The sequence below is a fragment of the Danio aesculapii genome, chromosome 16 (genome assembly GCF_903798145.1).
Source record: "Danio aesculapii chromosome 16, fDanAes4.1, whole genome shotgun sequence".
Taxonomy (NCBI): domain Eukaryota; kingdom Metazoa; phylum Chordata; class Actinopteri; order Cypriniformes; family Danionidae; genus Danio; species Danio aesculapii.
In genome coordinates, this window is record NC_079450.1 from 20630063 (window position 1) to 20644658 (window position 14596).

Genomic DNA, 14596 nt, shown 5'->3' on the forward strand with positions numbered 1-14596 from the left:
CGGACTCATTCAAAGTAGCGTCGCTGTCCAAAAAAGGGTTATTGGTTCTTGATTGATTGGTTCTCAAGATATAACGGCTTTTGCTGTCAAAGGTAAGTGGCGTTTAGAGGCTTTTACCAACAAACTGTTATTTCTGAATGAGCTGACCCTGGGATTTAGACGATTTGAAGCAAATCTATTTGTGATGGTGTACTACATGCCTAAAGCATTCACTCAATGTCATTATCTCATTTTTGGCGGAAGTGAGGTTTAGCGGCTTTTGCATCTGAACTCTTCATATATTTATCTATTAGTACTGTTTTTTCTCTTTTACTTTCGTTTGTTAATTGTCACAAAGATCTAAATAAATAAATAAAACTTAAATAAATAAAAAAATACTATGCATTTCAAAGCGCAGCACGTTTTTAGTGATTGACAGTTGATGTTACATTGTTATTTACATACACATCACAAAAATGTGCAAATAAAAGATAAGCTATTAAAACTGCTGTCGCCTGTGGGTCTGGAGATTTAAAAAAGGACCATTATTTGTAAAAAATAAATATGGTGCTGCATTAAACAAACTAAAAAATGCTGAGTTCACTAGTTTTTGCTCAGAGTGTTTGGTGGATGAATTAAAACACTTGATTCCATGGTCTGTTAAAATTCGTTTTTCTGATTGGCTGGAAGGTGTGCAATAAAATCATGTACTTTATTGTCTGTTGAAATTCTTGATCCTGATTGGCTGGAAGGTGTCCAGTAAAATAGTTTAACGCACAGGTATATAGTTCCAGTCAGTTTTGATTACACACTCAAAAAAATACAGAGATTTTTTTGCTTGTTCAAACTGTTTATTTAAAATAAGATAAAACAATACAACTCTTGAGATTTCTTTGCGACAACTTGATTTTTTATGTTCAATCCACATAAATTTGTTAAAAGTGAGTTAACTTTAATCGATTTCTGTTGGGACAACATGAATGAATTGTGTTGAACCCTGCATTTTTTTTACAGATCCATTTAAGTAATGTGTATGTGCTTCTCTAAACATCAGTAGTATCCATAGCAACTCAGTGCTGAAACCTTTATTCCCAGCAATATGTGCTTCATCAGTGACCCAATGTTAATCAGCAAATTCACAAATATACTCAAAAAATATTAACAGAACAGGTAGCTAAGGCATGTTACTGTAAGCTATTAGATATGCCCATGCCATTTACACTAGGGCTGCACAATACTGGGAAAATATGCGATATACCAGCCTGATCTCACGAGAAAAACGTAAGTAATTCAGGCATAGAAAATGTACGATTTTAAAAAGGGGGCATGCAAACCAACCCCACCCCCATCATTGGGGATTAGCAAATCGTACTAAATTGTACAAATGAGATCATACGATTTCATATGAATTAACCACTAAATCAAAAAGTTACCAATTGCCGTGTGGGATATGCAATATTGCTGTTGAGTATTGCGATTTTTCTTGCAATATAACATTTCACTAAAGAAAAGCTATTCTTAACAGGTAACGATGGATATTTTTCTGATCTAATAAACTTTTCTGATCTGAAAAAAAACTATTAAGGTGCAAACACTTAGACACTCTGAATGAATGACAACTTGAGTGGTTCAAAACTTGGCTACTTATTATGAGTTTGTAACTTGAGCAAACAAAAGAGGGCTTGGTTACAAAAAAGTAATTTATAGCACTGCTCTGCGATATGAATATTGCATATTTACTATATACTATTATTTTTCAATATATTGTGCATTTAAAATCCTTTACCGCATAGCAATCATTTGATTATCCCTTACTTACATTTTCCTAATATTTATAAACTTAATATGTATTGGACTGGCGTTTATATTAAGTTTATTCCAGTTTTTCTCTTTCTCTTTAACATCTTTGCCCTCCCACATCTGAAGGGTGTGAGCTGGGTGTGAACTGGACATGTGCTTCAGCTCAGTTTATTTAAAATGGGATAAAAGCAAACACTAACTGACACATACTTTGTATATATAAACTGATGACCATCCAGACATCATCACATTAGGCAAATTCTTCTCATTTGACAAACAGATAGTGTTTGATTTCGGCAACATTTACTTTACACACCTTTTTTCAATTGCTGGACTTCTGTTCAACTGTCTGAAATATTGTTATGGCTTTTTATTCTTTTTTCTTCATCTATGTTAAGCTGCCTTGACACAATCTACATTGTGAAAGCACTATAGAAATAAAGATGAATAAATGACAGTTACATGACAACAGTATTGCATTAATTTACAGTCACTATTAATTTAAATGTCACTATTATCTTGTAAACTACAAGAACTTGATTTGTTTAAAAATGTGATGAATATTAGCATTGACACTAAATACAAATAAGAGGCTTAAAATATAACCAAAGTATAAAAAAACTATTTAAAGAATGTTGCTCAAAACCCTTCTGTAACAGATGTTGCATGTTGTGATAATAATAAATTAATAAATTATTTAGCGCAGCCAAATTAAAATGTAACAATATATATTTTCTGGTTAAAATCTATTTTAGTAACCGAAAGCTTGTAAAATTCATTTAAATCTGTTTTATTATTACATTTTTTAATTAATTAAATTTAGTTTAATTCAGCTTAATGTTTTTTGCTATTAAAATTACATTTTCAATATAATTTCAACCTTTATACAGGAAATAAATCTCAATTTCTGATTTATTCATGTCACAATCAAAACATGAATCAAACCCAACTTGCCTTCGCTGTACAACCAACAACCAAACCAGCCACACTGATACATACTTTCTGTTCTTGTTTCTGGTCGATTTTGGGGAGAAAGTCTTCAGGTGTTTTTCTTAATTAAATTCAGTATAGGCTGATAGTGTAGCCTTTGCTATTCTTATGAATTGGTAGTCAGCAGTTCCCCCTTCTTATCGGCAATGGGATTTCGATTTTTTCTATGGTCTTATTGCCCATTTCCACTGAGTGTTATGGTACGGGTCGGTGCAGGTTACCTTTATCAGGCTTGCATTTCCACTGCTAAAAGGGTACCAATGATACCCTTTTGGTGGCTGTATGACAGAAAGTTTCAGACGACATCATTTTTACTCGAGGAAATGTCAAAGTAAAGCTGTACGGGTCATTCACATATCACATGAGAAGCACCTCTCACAAAACAGATGCTTTACACACATAAATACTTCTGTATAAATGTTCATTACTAACCTTTCTATGAACAGGATTTGATAATAACTGCAGATCAATGATAGTGTGAAACAGCCTATACTGTAACATCTGCGATTATATAAAATAAATAAATAAATGCAACATATATGAACACATACAGACCCTTACTGTCTCCAAAATGTAAACTACACACAACATACCTTTAGTCCAGGCATGTCCAAGCTCGGTCCTGGAGGGCCGGTGTCCTGCAAAGTTTAGTTCCAACCCCAATTAGACACACCTGGGCTAGCTAATCAAGCACTTACTAGTCTTTCCAGAAACATCCGTGCAGGTGTGTTGAGGCAAGTTGGAGCTAAAATCTGCAGGACACCGGCCCTCCAGGACCGAGTTTGGACACCCCTGCTTTAGTCCTTATTTGGGTTCGAAAAACGACACACAACATAAAGCCCACAGTCAGTGCAAACCTCTAATCTGTATCTTTAATCTTCACCAGCACATGTAACATCTGTTAAAGAGTAATGTTGTCATTCCGAATTCATAATAGTCCAAAAGGTGATGATAATAATTAAACATGGCAGTTTGTTCATGTTTGCTAAAAAAATAATTTCATCCTTTGTTTTTTTTCCGGCTTTTCCCTTGTTATTTCACACGTCAGTCTCACATTTGTTTATATCTGACAGGATCAGATAGCAGAAGCACTTCAATAATCACACTCACATTATTATCATCAGCTCAAGATGTTCGTTATTTCAAATATAGACACGCACACGAGCGCAATCGAGAAAGTGAAACCGCTCACGCCTTAAACAGGCTCGTAAAACAACGGAGCACAGGGTAGATTCTGCTCTTCTACTTGGCTTTGTGGCTGTTCATTAAGATGACAATAAGGTTTGTTAGAGCTTGGGTCGACCATGCATGGCTCGTATTATATGTATATACTATTACGGTGTAATGTCTCGCTTGTCTATTTAAAACATGGCGGTTCCTTTGTTTTCATTCTGGCTTGTTGCAGGAGCGAGGGACGTATCTCTGTAAACCAATAGCGTTCAGATGCGCGTCTAGCTCCTCCTTTTGATGCTCTTTTGCCATGCTTGGTACCCTTTGCAAAGGGTACCCAAAAAGTGGTACGATACAGTTCACGTTTTTGGTACCTTTTGACAGTGGAAACAGCTATAAAAGTGTATCGAACCAAACCGTATCACTCAGTGGAAGCGGGCCATTAGAATAAAAAGGATTCGGTTTGCAATAAAACTAAATCAGAAAGTCTGGAGCCTTTTTCTAATTTTTTTTTTCTTTGTATACATTTTTTTTTATTTATTTATAATTTTTTCTATCCCATTGTTTTATTATTATTATTAGTTTCATGTTATCTTATGTATGTATATTTTTGTGCATATATGCGGTCTCTTATCTTATTATATATATACTTATTTAGTGTATTTCTGGTAATTTTTTGTTTGGTGATATTAATGGCATGTTTTATATATCTATATGTATCAATGTTATGTATATTTTATTTTCTGTCTGATCTAAGATGAACCTAATAAAGCAAAAAAAAAAAAAAAACATGAAACAAAAAATGCAAGTTTGTTCTTTGTGGAGTTTATTCATAAACTAATTTCGAGAGGATCACGTGCTCATGATTTATCACAGCCGGTCACGTATTAAGCTAATCAGTATCATCCAATCATATGAGCCATAAGCTACTATAAATAACCACAGTTTTCAGTCCACTTTATCTTCGTTTGGAAGAAACCCCCCTTCCTCCCCATTCTCCTCCTTCACTATAGATCGGGCGGCACGGAGGCCCAGTGGTTAGCACTGTTAGCCCCACAGCAAGAACACTGCCAGAACTGGTCCTGCCAGGTCGGTAGGTGTTTCTGTGAGGAGTTCGTATATTCTCCCCGTGTCCGCGTGGGTTTTCCCCGGGTTCTCCGGTTTCCTCCCACCATCCAAATATATACATCATGCATAACAATCAAGCATTTGTCTTGCCCCCTTTTTTCCTCATGTGTTCCCTTAGCTACTGCAGACGGGGAGTTCTGAGATCCACCGAGCTCAGGCTTCCCTCTCGCTCTGCAAACGGGAGGAAGCCCCGGGCTCGAGGATCCCTTGAGCTCGGGGCTCTCTCCCGGGACAGCATGCCAAACAAGCTTTTGATGAATCATCAGCTAAGTGTGAACTCTTGAAAAAAACCTTTATTTATACATTCATCTTTGTTTTTGCTTTGCAAATAGTTACAAGCCTATACAACATTTCAGTAATGCATTTGAGTTAAACTGAACTTAGTTTACATTTTTACCTGTAATGCCTAATTTCACTTCTGCTCTCCACTGTTAATTAGATAAATACATGGACTGTGAGGAGAGATTTTTCTGTTTTATTCTTCTGCGTGTCACGTAGTGTTACTCTACAATGATACTGTCAACTGTTGGCCTGGGATTCAAAAAACAGTGTTTTTAACTTTGACAATGCTGTCATCTGTGTTAAAGTCTTTTCAAAAACATAAAGGTTTGTGGTACATCACTGTCTGTGTAAACAATCCCTCAGTTCATGGACATCCATGTGGTTTTGACAGTTATGATGACAGCCCCAAAATATATTGAGACTGATCTAATCCTAAAGCTATTACTGGATGCACACAAATTTGAAGTGGAGACTTCATTTGAGCCTACAGTTTCAGAGATATTACTACATTTTTGTTGCCTAAAGACTTGGTATTGGATTTACAAAACCTAAATGGAATATTTAAACGGTCTGTGACTCAGCAGAGGTCAAATCCAAAAGATCTGACTTCCTTTTCAGCACTCAAAATGCATTTCAGCTGTCTAACACACATGATAACCATTAATCTGTGTGATTCAATACTGTCCTTGATAATGACCTGGAGAGATATTTTACAACACCTCAATGGACAAAGCGTTTTAGGAAGAAGACAGCTTTTTATGCCAGCTTTGTTTTCCCAGCCTATTTTGATTTTCTACAGTCGTCTGTCGCCAGTGTTTTCAAGATTGTGGCTTTTACAGCTTTTCTGACCATCTGTTAACTGTTACATCAGGTTGCTGTGATAGCCAGCACAGAAAAACACAGAGTCCTATTGTTTTTTTGTTTTGTTTTTTAGTTCTTGTTTTGAATCTTCACTCACAAAAGCACAAAAATGGAGTAGAGTACCAGTTTCAATAGAAATAATCTGTTGTTTTGGTTTGTTTTGATTTGGATAATTAAATGTTTGCTTGCCTACATTTACATCCAAAACTTGCATGAGAGAAAAGTCATGAAATCAATGCAGAATATCCAGTAGATGCATAAGGGGGACAATCTGGAACAGTTTTTCCGTCAAGCATTTTACAAGATTTATTGTTATTCTCTGTCTCTGAGGTGTTTTTTTGACTTTGAATCAGACCTCTTTAAAAGAGACTTTTGGAAACAGGAAACTGGTATGATCCAAACTTGTAAATTCAGATAAAGTTATGCAACACCACAAGAAGTAAACTGAGCTTAACATATGGGAAGAACAGGAATTTGACATAATATAGATATATAGAAAATAATATTACCACTCTAAAACAGTGGATGCCAAGCAGTTATGTAACACAGAGTATTATGGCAATCGATATAATGCCAACAGGGAGTTCTGGAGCGGGATTATAGGCCTCTTCTGCTGCTTTGGTTTCAGTCCAACGAGATGAAACTCTAAAAGGGAGATTTTTTGGAGGCACATTTTGCATTACCCTTAGAAAATATGGGCCTTGCCTAATGAAAATCATATCATATGAACAAAGTTATGGAGTTGAAGACCTCATTAACTAAACTGCATTAGGTTATATTTTGTATGGTATTTTCTGGGCAATAGCAATGAACTGAGACTGAAATTGTGACATTTTCTCAACAGCAGTAGTCGTTATACACACAAAAATAGATTTTGCTGCTTGTTCAAACTACTTATCTAATATGTATATATGTATATAATAATTTTTGGGGGGGCAACTTAATTGTTTTATGTTCAATCCACATGTTTTATGTTCAATGCGTAATCGATTTATGTTGCGACAACCTGATTGAATTGTGTAGAACCTTGCATTTTTTCAACCCAGGCTCATTCTGAATACGTACCACTATATACATTTCTGGAGAATGTCAAATGCGTCCTAGGATGTACGTTGTTTTTGCAGTTTTTGTTTTTGCGAATCCAGGTCGCTGTGTACGCTTTTTGAGGTCTCAGATTTCTCTCACAAGTGCCATTCATCCCTGCTTGCTGTCGACTGACTGACTGATCGATTGACTGAGCCACCCTTCTCCTTCCCTAATCCCAACTGATAATGTTTTCAAAAGCACCGATTGACCAGCTTTTTCTAATGATTTGTAACCACCTGCTGCGCATCGTGTTTTTGCCCTTGCGCACCGTGCGCTCACAGATGAAACAAGTCAACTCTGAGCGGAAAAAGTGTGTAAAGTCGGTTCTCCAATCAAATGAAAGCAGAGGCAGGGTTTCCGTTGAGGTGCCTGCAGACAACTACAGAGACTTTTGAAGTTGGAGGAGAGACTTGTGGTTGCTGTTTAGAGTTATCCGGTGCTGTAAGAATCACAAATCTTGAATATCACAATATTATTAAATATTAAAATTATATTAATATCAACAGCAACACTCGCGCACATTACGCAGCTGATTCAGTCGTTACTTAGCGACATAAAAAGTACCACACCTATTTTTTATCAATTGTCAACAAAAAAGGCTGTGTGGTGCTTAAAAGTAAAGTAAAAACGCCACATTCAGCCACATTCATTCATTCATTCATTATATTTTTGCCTTAGTCCCTTTACTTATCAGGGGATGCCACAGCAAAATGAACATCCTACTTATCCAGCATATGTTTTACACAGCGGATGCCCTTCCAGCCACAACCCAGCACTGGGAAACACCCATACATGGGTTGGATGTCTAGGTGTCAGGGGTGAGGTGTCTGAATAATACAGCTACCTGTACTATGCACTGTTGGCAATCCGGGGGTCTTATAGACTGTACCAAAAAGCTGAGGAACAGGGAGGGTGGTAGGGGGGGGTTATTTCTCCCGGAAATTATGGGAGTTTTCCGGGAGAAATAACAAAACGGGAGGGTGGTGGAAGATGGGTTTGAAATACGGGAGACTCCCCGGAAAAATGGGAGTGTTGGCAGGTATGCTGATCCATTGCTGGTCCATTAAAAATGCTTTAAAAAGTATAAAGGTTGATCCAAATGTATTTTGAAGCCATTAACAAAGAGTAGGTGTTTGGTTAAACTGTTAAAGGAAACATGTCAGATAATACTTGTCTTGATATATTCTCCTATCTCACTTTTCATTGTAATCCCACCCAGCTTTAGCAGATATTGCCTGAGGACATGCTGAATTTACAGTGTCCTCTGTGACACATGACAATCATGACGACAATTAACTCTTTTCTCTTGCCTAGTAACAACTGCCTATTGTGTTCAGCCTCTGTGACACCTGTTTTGCCCACAGCAAAAGAAACACTCTTGGTTACAGGCCAGTGCGAGACTCGAAAACCTCCAAGATCCAGGTCAACTTCAAAGTGTTGGCTTTGGCATTTGAAATGGTCTGAATGGATTAGCAGGATAAAGCACAAGCATTTGTTATGAATGTCCTTAATATCATCAAGGTCTGTAAAGCAAAGCATCATGGAAAACGAAACTTATTTGAGTGCAACAGCTGGGAAGTTATAAACCTTTAAAGACGGGCCTGCTGTGCGCTCTGAGGTTGTTTATTGATGGTATGTTTTTGCTGATGCAATCCGTTTATGTTTTACTTGTTTTTAAATTGATAATGCTTAGCGGCAATATTTGCGATGATGAAACACTAGATTACACATAACGTGAAGCAGAAAATTCACCAATCATACAGTTGAGGCCAGCAATGCTCTGCCCACTATCAATGCTGCTCTAAACATATTTGAAGCCATTAAGGACACCTTTGTGCAGTGCGGTGGTGCAGTGGATAGCGCTGTAACCTCACAGCAAGAAGGTCGCTGGTTCGAGCCTCGGCTGGATCAGTTGGCATTTCTGTGTGGAGTTTGCATATTCTCCGGGTGCTCTGGTTTCCCCCACAAGTCCAAAGACATGCGCGATAGGTGAATTGGGTAAGCTGAAATGTCCATAAAGTGGATGTTTCCCAGTGATGGGTTGCAGTTGAAGGGCATCCACTGCGTAAAACACATACTGGATAAGTTGGCAGTTCATTGCGCTGTGGCTACCCCTGATGAATAAAGGGACTAAGCCAAAAAGAAATTTAATGAACAACACATTTTCTTTATTTTGTTTAAATTTTCAAATCAATTTTGCTTCAAATAAATTTGTAACGTGTGATTTATCTAAATGTTGTGTTGTTCGTGGCTTTTAACACTTTTTGATTTTTTTTAAATCCCTCTGAAAATTAATGAACGAATAGGAAAAATATCTTAAACTGTTTATTAAGCATTCACAACTGAAAAAAAATCTTTGAAGCATAATTGTTACGAGTCATTAGCTGGAGTACCCTCCGTACTCACTAGAGCTAGATAAACACTCCACCAGCCATTCACCCGGACTACACCTACCACCATGCTTTGCATTTCACAGCTGATACAGATTACCAATATGGACACTGATTACAGTGAGTACATTTACATGGACACCAATAATCTGATTTTAATATGATTAAGACAATACTCTGATTAAGAGTCAACTATGTAAAAAGGGATTTTTGATTAATTTAATCGAATTAAGGTCATAATCGAACTAAACAGAAATTTTTTTAAGGCATGTGGAGTGTGCCAATTTTAGTCGCGTTATTGAAATGCAGTACAGACATGTAAACACTGCAATCAAACTATTATGTCATGTAGAATTTTCGACCACATTTTGTGACAGGATAGTCTATATACACACAGCTGTTTGACACTATTCTGCATCTACCGAGTCAGTGAAGGACCACAGACACCTGTCTCACAAAATGTGGAGGTTTTATATCCCATACAGAGTGCTGTATCAAATTCCATTAAAACAACACTCTTCCAGCTGTTCATACTCACATCCAGTATCTCGTTTGTCACGGGGGGCATGCATGAAATGTTCCTGAATGAAAGTGAAAGTGCCAAACAGCAGTTAAAGTCCACAAATTAAAAATGAAACACCCGAAATTACATGAAACTCCAGAGGAAATGTGGATAGTGGGGTCATGACTTTAATCGAATTATGTGCTAAAACATGTAAAACAGGATCATGAAAGGAACATTCAAAAAGCGTCTCGTGTAAACACCTTAATCATATTATTCTCTTACAATTACTGATGTCCATGTAAACTTAGTCACTGATTACACTGACACAGCTGCAGCACATTACACATGCTATTTAAGCACCACACGTTACACATCTTCATTGTGGAATATAGTATTGTGTATTTAGTTGTATTCTTTGCCAGTGTTTCTTGTTTTCATGTTTTGCCCTGCCTGTTTGATTCTGGACTGTTCTTTGTTTTGAGGTTCTTTGCCACCTGCCTTGACCTTTGACTGTTTGTTGGATTTACCCTTACCATTACGTGGTAAAAATCAGGCGAGGGTGGGTCAGTCGATCGGTCAGTCAGTCATACGGTCAGTCAGTCGACAGCAGCCTTTGGTTGATTTACACGTAAACAACAGGCACAAGTGGCACTCGCGAAAGAAATTTGAGATCTTAAGAAGCGTACACATCGACCTCTGGTGGATTTGCAAAAACAAAAACTGATTTGTATATAGTGGAAAACAACTATTTTTTCAGAAATGTATATAGTGGTACGTTTTTAGAATGAGCCTGGGTTGGTTTAACTATTGTCTTGACCCCTGCCTGCTGATCCTTCTTCAAATAAAGCTGCTCACGGAACTCCATCTCCATTGTATGCTCTTGTATGTTACAATAATAGTACTAAACTGAAATATTAAATGACCACTCTAATGGTTAGTTAACCAGCTAGATATATCTAACTCATAAGCTGATGCAGCTGAAATATTTCAACTGCTCTCCAACATAAAGTCAATATTTAATGAGAGTTTAAACTTGTCAAATTGCACTACTGCATTTGTGTAAACTGATTTCTGTTGAATTGAACAGCTGAAGGTGATACGTTAAACAGTTTTCCTCTATTACAATCAAATCTCTTTTTATGTAAACCACATTTTCCATGCATATACAATCCCCTATACTTATATGCCTATATATACTTTAGTTTCAATGGAAGTAAGCTAGAACATTGCTCAATATTTATCCAGCAATGTTTTGTTTGATATCCATGGTAATGTGCTCATGTTTGATTCTCATGGACAGAAAGACCAATAAAAACCATTTATGTAAGACATGAGAAGAGGTGACTGACGCAGGTATTTTCAGTTGATTACCACATTCTGGTCACTTCCACAGGGATCAACTATGTCAGTCCACACAAATCTGGTGTCAGTATTAATGGAAGAAACCTGAGAGCGTGGCACTATCTCAGGGTTTTTATCATAGTGTCATTACAGCCATCAGGCAGAAGTGGTGATGGGACAGATCAAATTAATACACGTTAGCTATAGTAATTAGAGATTAGAAAATGTTTTCAGTTGTTTGTTTGTTTTTATGAGATATAGGTGCAAAATCTATTAGAAATTTCAGCAAGTCTCATTAACGGTCTGCTAGAAACCATATGTTTTTGAAATCAAGATTTATGAGAGTTCACAGCTCTGTTAGGAATAGTTGCATTGCTGAAATTCAGCATGTCGTGTAAGAGTCAGAGTGTGCCAAGACAAGCAGATTTTGGTTTACCTGAAGAAAAAAAAATATACTGCGGCCAGCAAACCCTCATCAAACATGTCTGTATCATTGAATACATTTGCTAAATCTGTATCCTAGGCCAAAATTCATTCTAAAAGGCATGTTTTATCTGGTTTTGTCTATTGAGATGCATTTTGTCCTGCTTTCTCAAGTAGGACAGTGGATGTATTTAAAAGCAATGGCACACAGATAAATACAGATGCAGTAAATGTACAATCTTCATATTACACTATTTATGGATGACAGAATATTTGTTTGCAAATTTTGTCCTGCGTCAAAAAGTGTGGATAACTGAGTTGTAGACTACACTGTACATTAAAATAATTTTTCTCCCGATGCATAAGTGAGATGTTTGATATTTTGCTACAAAATGAATAGGAATAGCAAGATAAGTTCATATGTGTGTATTATCCTGAGCTTTTATTATGTTTCAAGCATTCTCAGAGTGGATGAAAATGCTAAATTTAGCGTGGACTGTGTTTTGAATCAAAAACAGCATTTCTGTATTAATGTACAGTATCAAGATTAATGTGCACATAGACACTTAGGATGCATGGCGCAAAGTGAAGTTTATTTCTAAACTAATTTCGAGAGGTTCACGTGCTTATGATTGCTAGTAGCCGGCCCTGCATTATTCAATTTATGATTCACCAATCAGAAGATTCCTAAGCCACTATAAATACCCTAAGTTCCAATTGACGGCCATCTTCATTTTGAAGAATCCCCCTTCCACCCCTATTCCTCCTCCTTTCCTAGATGGGTGGCACGGTGGCCCAGTGGTTAGCACTGTTCTAGTCCTTACCAAGCCAGCCAACGTTTCTGTGCAGAGTTTACATGTTCTACCTGTGCTCACGTGGGTGTCCCCCAGGTTCCCTGGTTTTCTCCCACCGACCAAAAACATGCAACTTAAGTTAATTGACTAATCCAAATCAGCACCATAGACATGCTTCTAGTAAATAGTTATCTCTTAAGAGCAAACAGTATCTGTTCATTAACTACTACAGCAGGGGAGTTCTCGAGATCTACCTGAGCTCAAACTCCCCTCTCGTCTTGCAAACGGGAGGGAGCCCCGGGCTCAAGGATCTTATGAGCTCAGGGCTCTCTCCCGGAACAGCATGCCAAACACACATTATGATCAATTGTCAGCAAGTGTGAACTCTTGAAAGCATTAAGGGCATGTCTGAATAGACTTTTGCTATTTTAAAGATGGGAAAATATGGTCTGCACCCTGGAGCATGGTCTAACAGGGTTGTGCTTATTCTCTTAATGAGTTATGGGTGTGTCTTGAGCATAACGTACATCAAACCAATCAGAGTCTCATCTCACACTCCCTTTAAGAGGATTTTCTATTTTTATGGCAGACTTTGTATGCGCAAAACTGAACACTTCACTAGCAAGAAAACAGTTAAACAGACCATCTGTGTGAGGATAAAGAATGAGGATCCTCCATTCTGCCTCTTTACTTTCTCTTTACTTTGACTCTTTACTTTACTAGTTTACTTTCGTGGATAAGGAAACTGTGTTGTACATACTCTACTGAAGACATCCATTAGCCCAAATATTTATTTTGTTTGTTAAGCGCAAAGATTTGTATCAAAACTATTTCTAAATTCAGTTCTAATTTCCAGCAAATGAGTAAATGAAGTGTGGTGAAAACTGAGTTATATTCAAACACACGTCTTATTCTTATGCCCTATATGGTGATGCATAGACTACGTCTCCAAAACCCGACAGGTGGACAAATCTAAACTTGTTTTTATTAAAACAAATATAAATATGCATATAATAAATAGCCTAATACTACTAATAATAATAAAATTATACAAAAGCAAATTGTCATGATTAAACTGAAAAAAGCCCCCCGAGATGAAGAAGGCAAGGAAGTAGTGTTTTTTATATTTATAAAGAAAATAAAATTTTTTGTAACATTTTAATCCTTTTACTCCATTTGAGTATTAGTAGACTGTCTGTTTAATATCTGTTGATACTGCTCCTTCAACAGACATTTAACAGACTAACTTATAAGAAACTTTGCAAATACATGTTAACTTACACTAACCCTAAACCTAACTCTAACCCCAACCTAACAGTCTACTTATAATCTAATGAGAATTAGTTGGCATGTAGATGCAATGTAACTTAAATTCAACAAACGGACCATCAAAATAAAGTGTGATCGATATTTGTGTACTGCTGTACATCCTGTGTAACTGTTTGAACCCGCATAGCCAGGACTTTAAACCAGCTTTTAGTTGGTCAGTGGCACAGTCTAATTCAATTCCTCAAAATAGCAATGTGTCTAAAACGCGCCTTAACACAACGCCTTTTTAGGCCAGCATACCAATGAGTGCACAAAATGGCGCAAATGGATTTGCTATTTAAACAAACAAAACGTGAAAATGAAAGTTGCGCTGGTCTGAAAAGTGCAACAAGTCATGCCATACGTGCCTTGTGCCTTATTGCGCCGGGTAGAGCCCATAGTGTTTTTTATTCTGCAACACCATCAATTAAAATAAAATAAAATAATAATTAATAATAATGTGCCTTATTGCGCCGGGTAGGGCCCGTAGTGTTTTTTATTCTGCAACACTATCAATTAAAATAAAATAAAATAATAAT